We start from the raw sequence: 7706 nt of genomic DNA on the forward strand, positions 1-7706 counted from the left end.
CTGGAAGAAAACAATTAAACAATTAGGACTATATTAAACTAAAAAGCCTTTGCATGGCAAAAGAAACGATCAAGAAAGTAAAAGACTACCTACTCAATAGGAGAAGATATTTGCAAATCATATATCTGACTATGGATTAATATCCAAAATATACAAAGAACTCATGACTCAATATCAAAAGAATAAACTTGATTAAAAAATGTGCAGAGGGACTGTATACATTTTTTTCCAAAGAAGACATGAGATGGACGACACATAAAAAGATGCTCAACACCATTGTTCATCAGGGAAATGCAAATCAAAACCACAAGAGATCTTACCTACACCTTCAGAATGGCTATTTTCAAAAAGACAAGAAATAACAAGTTTTGGTGGGGGTATAGAGAAAAGGGAAACCTTGTGCACTATTGGTGGGAATGTACATTGGTGCAGCTACCATGATGGAAATTCCTCAAAATATTAAAAATAGAACTTCCATATGATCCAGCAATTTCACTTTTGGGTATTCTTCTGAGGAAAACAACACTAGTTTGAATAGATATATCCATTCCTATGTTCATTGCAGCATTATTCACAATAGCCAAGATGTAGAAGCAGTTTTAAGAGTCCACTAGTAGATGAATGGATAAAGAAGGTGTGGTATAACTGCTTTATTCATTCATCTATATATGTATCTATCTAGCACAAGGAACTATATATACACATATAAACTAAATCATTGTGCAGCGCACCAGGTACTATCACAACTATAATGTGTGTGTGTTTGTGTGTGTGTAGTGGACTATTGCTCGGCCATAAAAAAGAATGAAATGTTGCCATTTGTAACAACTTGGATGAACCTAGAGGGTATTAAGCTAAGTGAAATGAATCATACAGAGAAAGACAAATACAGTATGTTTTCATTTATATGTGGATTCTAAAAAACAAAACAAGTGAATAAACATAACAAAACAGAAACAGAGTCATAGATACAGAGAACAAACAGGTGGTTGCCAGAGGGGAAGATGTATGTGAGGGATAAGTGAAATAGGTGAGGGAGATTAAGAGGTACAAACTTCCAGTTACAAATTAAGTGCGTGATGTGGTTGAAATGTACAGCATGAGGAATATAGTCAATAATAATGTAATATCTTTGCATGGTGACAGATGGTAGCTAGACATATCAAGATGTTCATTTTGTGTAGAAATATCAAATCACTATGTTGTGCACATGCAACTAGCAATGTTTTAAGTCAATTATATTTCCATAAAAAAAGAAAAAAGGAAAAAAAATTTGCTCTGTACCTGTTAAGGCCTGTCCATGACATCTGCCTGGACTTAAAATGACACCTCTATATTAATCACACAGACTCTCCTCTCTGCTCAGTCCCTGAGGCTTCTCAAAGGAACCATCTGGTAAACAGGTATGATTGAAGTTCCTAAAAGTCAAGGTGTTGAGAACTCTTTATTTGAATGCAATAGCTATATCAATTTAAGACACAATTAGTGACCAAATATACAATTTTGTATAAGTGGCCCTTATCAATTTTCAGACTGTTTTTATTAAACTCCCTCTTAGTAAAATCATTCAGGGCTAAAATCTAAGACATTCAACAGAAGCGTGAGGAAAAATGGCAAAATATGGTGATATATTAAAACTAATCAGACACACACAATGATGAAAATGTAAATGAGCATAAAACTTCAAGGGAATACTGTAAATTCTAATGCTGACTTTTCACCAAGTGATAAGATTCATGATTTTAAAAATCTCTCTAAACATTTTTTTCAACAATCACTGACCATCCACTGTAGGTCATGCACTATGCTAGGTGCTAAAGGTTCTGATGTGAACTAGATAGAAAGTCCCTGCCTTTGGGAAACTTATAGTCTAGTGGAGGAAAATAGGGAATAAATGTAGCTCTGTGTGGGAAACTTATAGTCTAGTGGAGGAAAATAGGGAATAAATGTAGCTCTGTGAGGGGTACAAGATGCTATGATTGCTGAGAGCTTGGAAGGTTTCCTCTGAGAGGAGGCTTTGTGATAACCGTGTTAGGTGAATGATGGGACTAGCGAATGTGTTGAGGATTTAATGGAAGGGGAGACCCAGTAGACAGCTCTTCTAAGAGGTTTGAGGAAGTCCAGAGGGGAAAAGTAAGGGCACCTTTGGAGGGGAATTCTAGGAGGAGGCAGGATTTTTAAAGATTAAGTAGACCTAAGTTCACTTAACTGTAGATGTGAAGGAAGTCAGAAAGAGAGAGAGAGAGAGAGAGAGAGAGAGAGAGAGAGAGAGAGAGAGAGAGAGAGAGAGAGAGAGAAGAGAGAGAGAGAGAGAGAGAGGAAGAGAGAGAGAGAGAGAGGAAGAGAGAGAGAGAGGAGAGATTAATTGTAGGTTCCAAGAGGGTGAGAAGAATTGATTGACAAGTGAGAGGGCATCCAGTTCAAAGGTGGAAAGATTTGTTAGCCAGAATTCTGTGGTTGAACCCACCCAAGTTACCCAATCTCTTTCCTGTTCTCTCAGTTTTGAAGGGTTAGGGCTCTTACTGCAGTTGCTACTTCCATATCTTGAAATTTCCAAATACTTAGTTATAAGTTTTTATAGTAAGTTCCTCTTTTTCACAAATAACTGCTATGGTTTGTGTCTCCTGACTGGACCCTGTCTGGTAGCTAGTAATCTTTTTTGGGGGAACTTTAGGCTTGTTTCTGGCTGGAATTGAGGATCCTCTGGGGCTGGGACAGACTGCCTTTCAAGCCTTCCATTCCAGGGTCATCTTGTTTCCAGCCATGGAAATTCCTGGTCAGTCACACTAACCAAGACTCTCAGCTTCTCTGACTCTCTCTCCTTTTTTCCACTGGGCACAGGGAACCTTCTGGGTCTCCACCATGTCAAGTGTAATCTGCAAGGAACCAGGGGACATTCTTTGCCATTTTCTGTCTGGAACCCCTGCTGCTGTCTCTTTACTGTCCTGCCCATGTCTTGTGCTGTGTGTGACATAGGTGGGATTCTCAATTTCTAACATCAATCAATCAGACTGGGATTTCAAAATTTGTAGATACTGACAGGCATATGCAGAATACATAAACAGGATTATACTGTATAGCACAGGGAAATATATACAAGATCTGGTGGTAGCTCATGGTGAAAAAGAATGAGACAATGAATATATGTATGTTCATGTATGACTGAAAAAGTGTGCTCTACACTGGAAATTGACACATTGTAAACTGACTATAACTCAATTAAAAAAAAAAAGCACATCGGTCCACCTGCTTACAGATATACCCAAACTCCTGGGGGATCCTCTCATATTTTCTTCCCTTGCCCTTGCTTTACTCTCATTAATCGGAGGACTCTCAACCCTCTTACATATTTCATATTCTGTCAACTCTTGTCTCTCATTTCCAGGCCTCTTTATCTTGCCTTTAGTCAGAGAGAAGAAAAATCAGTCCTCTCAATTCATACATGCCCTCCAGTGATTTGCCTCATTTGGCCCACTGTCCACTGTACGTAGCACCTTGGGGCCTACCTCCAGCCCTTCCTTAGAAAAGGTTCTTTGTACGGGTTTTCTGGAAACATGCTATTTAATGTCTCAAATTACCAGCTGGCTACAAATGAATATGCCATATATTAATCTTTATTATATTATGCTTCTAATGGTGGTGTGTCAGGCAGAAAGTAGAAAGTAGAATGATATAAGCTCAAGAACCCAACAAATCTGTCACATGGCCTGGCATTTAGATTCTCCCAGCCTGCTTTTTGGATTTCATCTCACTGTGACAGAGCCCTCAAGGAGAGTGCAGTAAGCACCCTCAAGCACTCTAGCCAAAGCCTAACCCTTCCATTCCAACCAAAAAAGTATCCAGCTCTGCCTCTTTCCCACAGTACCCTTTCTGCCCCAGATGCTAATTGCATTTAAGTAATCCACAAGTGAAAAGCCCACACAGAATTCCATTTTAATTAGCATACCACAGTCTTTGTGCAAATTTGCTCTCAGAAGAGTCCCACTGCAACTGTGTGGTGATGCTAATGACAGGGCCCCTTGATGTTTTCTCGGTAGCTTTTAGCTGCAAAAGCATTTGGGCAGAATGCCATGAGCATCTTGCCCAACTGTGTTGCTGGGGAACACTTGATTGGCCAGAAGTTGATCCTCCTATAACTTTTCTGAGTTTCTTTGCATTTACTTTTTGAACCTCAGATGTGCCACTTCTTATCAGGATGCTGTGAAAGGTAGCAGTGCCTAGGATGAAAAGAAGAATTAGACTGTGGACTATTTTCTTTCCTTTGTGCTGTGAAAATTTCAATGCTGAAAATGGACCTTAGTTTTTAAATTAATTAATTAGTTAATTTTTACTGAACTATAGTTGATTTATAAAATTGTGTTAGTCTCAGGTGTGTAGCTTGGTGATTAGTTATTTTTTAATGATAATATTCCATTTCAGATTATATTCCATTTTACAAGATGTTGAATATAATTCCCTGTGTTATACAGTAAATCCTTGTTGCTCTTCTATTTTAAGCATTATAGTTTGTATCTGTTAATCCCATGCTCCTAACTTGTCCCCCTCCCCGCCCTCTCCCCTTTGGTAACCATAAGTTTGTCTTCTCTGTCTCTGAGTCTGTTTCTGTTTTGTAAATAAGTTCATTTGTGTCATTTTTTAGATTCTACATATAAATGATATCACATATTTGTCTTTCTTTGTCTGACTTGTTTCACTACATATAATATTCTCTAGGTCCATCCATGTTGCTGCAAATGGCAATATTTCATTCTTTTATATGGTTGAGTAATATTCCATCAGGAAGAAACCAACCCTTGATCTCAGAATTTTAGCCTCCAGAATTGTGAGGAAATAAGTTTCTGTTGCATAAGCCACCAGTCCATGGTACTTTGTTATGTAGCTGAGCTGACTAATAAACTCCCCAAGTAATGTGAATGTGTAGTCATAGCTGAGCACCAGTGGACTAGTACAGAGCCTGGAACTCAACAGAAGCTGCTCAATTGGTTTTTTTGAATGAAGGATTGGGTTATCTGATTCTTTCCAGTGCTCTTGCCACAATACCAGGTCCACAAAGATCCAAATCCATCAGAATAACTTACAAATAGTTGTCATTTCCCAGTGCTACATCCACTTACTTCCTGTATTCTCTGTTCAAGCCAAGCTAGTTTCCTCACTATTTCTAGTGCTTTAAGATTTTTTCCTCTGGGCATCTTCTCTTTGTCCTGGCTGGCTTGCTCTTGCTTTTCTCACCTGTTTCAAATGCTACCTGTCCTTTAAGCTTTCCTCTCTACCCTAGTTGAAGCTGTGCCTCCCTGCTTTGGCTCCTGTAACCATTATCATTGTGAAGTGTGAAATTAACTTGGCATTTAAATATGCACTGCTCTTGAAAATCATTCTATTGTCTACTTGAACTGCCACCACCCTCATTTGGGTAATGCTACCTCACATCTCTCTGTTGTTAGAGCCTCAAGTTCAATTGGCTGCTAAGTGTCTTCATCCACACTTCTGAAGCAGCAAGTTCTCAATTCAATTCATCATCTCAGCTCCAAACTTCTCCATCGTCCCATATTTCCAGTTTCTGATAAGGACATCTCCATTTTCTAGCAGAGGACTTTCAGACTTCTTTGAATGAGACCCATAGTAAGAAATACATTTTATATTATGATTCATAAAAATTGCAAGAGATAGTACTTGCCCATGGTGCACTATTCTGTTACTTTTTTTCTTTATTCGAATAATTGCCATATAAGTTTTTTGAAGTCAGACTGATCATTCATTCATTTATACAACTAATAGTTATTGAATGCCTGTATATGTCTAGTATTGTAGATGCTGGTGAGACAATAGGGAAAACAGACACAATTCCTTGAGTTTATTACTTTATCAAGGAGACAGGCCTTAAAGTTTTAGTTTCAAGATGTCTTGATCCAATCAAATAAGCCAAGGAGAGAGCCATCCAGAAATCACATTCAAAACCACAGTCTTCCACTGAAAGAACCCTAAGTCTCTTGGCAAAATGCTGGGATGGAAATAGCGATAACCCTAGTCTGGAGTCAGCTAGATCAGGGTTTCTCCATGGCTTTCCCTCTAATCAGGTACCTGACTTTGGGGTAGTCATATCCCTTGGTGGGATCTCTCGTCCCTCACCTGTGAAAAGATGGGGCTGGACTGGAGGAGTTCCTGTCCAGTTCACACATGCTCTGGCCTATGGGCCAGTAGTGCCCACAGCTCCTCTCTCATCTTTGTCGGCCAGTGCCTGGCACAGAGCTTGACTTTTGGGGAGGCTCAATAAATATGTAATGAATAAATGATTGAATAAGTTTGTCCATGGCCCATGAGACCTGACGGAGATGCAGGGTTTGCCAACTAAAAATTGGAACTTGCCACCTACCTCAACAAGGATTAAGCCACTAGCCATTGTGATCACTGACCTTCAACACACCCTTACAGGAGTTCAGGGTGGAGGTCAGGAATGAGGCACTCTGTGCTCTGGGAAAAACTGGCAGATGGGCCTTCAGATAGTTACATATTTTCAGGAGAAGACTTTATGAGCCCAAATTCTTGTATCTCCTCATAACTAGAAAAGCAGTAAAATCATTAATGGAGACATCTGCTTCTTGTGACTAGCAGCAAGTTTCTGCCTAAATGTGTGCTTGACTTCATGTAACCCCTTTACTAAAATCACATATAATACTGACCTTCCCCCCTACCTCTTTGAAGCAGTTCTTCAGAGCTATCTGAGATGCTGTCTCCTGGGCTATAGTCCTCATTTTGCCTGCAATAAAACTTAACTCACAACTCTCATATTGTGCATTTTTTCAATTGACAGGTCAGAACTTGGCAAGTGGTGAGAACTCAAAAAATAGCTGATCAGTTTCCTGAAAGAATGAAGGGAACTTACAGGTCAATTGGTTCAATCAATTCATTTTACAGATGAGGAAACTAAGATATAAAACATTATTCAGAGGGGGAGCTGTGGCTCATCTTTCCATCTGAGTGACTAAAGGGAGCCCATTAACATCCCAAATTGAATATAAAATGCAAGTACTACAAAGTGTAACAAAATTAACACACAACAGACACACATGCACACGCACACATATATCCACACAAATGTCCTTTCATTTAAAAGCTTCTTGAATGTGCATGTTTGAGAAAGAATGCCTCTAACAGTCAGATTTAGAGAGTACTATACTGTTGGTGGAATGCAAATTGGTGCAGCCACTATGGAGAACAATATGGAGGTTCCTTAAAATACTAAAAATAGAGTTACCATATGATCCAGCAATCCCACTCTTGGGCGTATATCTGGAAAAGACAAAAACTCTTAATTTGAAAAGCTACACGCACCCAAAAGTTCATAGCAGCACTATTTACAATAACCAAGACATGAAACAACCTGAATGTCCATCCATCCACAGATGAATGGATAAAGAAGATGGTGTATATATAACAATGGGATATTACTAGCCATAAAAAAGAATGAAATGCCATTTGCAGCAACACGAGTGGACCTAGGGGTGATCCTACTCAGTGAAGTAAATCAGATAGAGAAAGACAAATATATGATATCACTTATATGTAGAATCTAAAAAATGACACAAATGAACTTATTTACAAAACAGAAATAGACTCACAGACATAGAAAACAATCTTATGTTTACCAAAGGGGAAAGGGGTGGGGAGGGATAAATTTGGAATGTGGTAATCCAATCATAAAGGACAGT

This window comes from Camelus dromedarius, chromosome 16 (assembly GCF_036321535.1).
Source record: "Camelus dromedarius isolate mCamDro1 chromosome 16, mCamDro1.pat, whole genome shotgun sequence".
NCBI lineage: Eukaryota > Metazoa > Chordata > Mammalia > Artiodactyla > Camelidae > Camelus > Camelus dromedarius.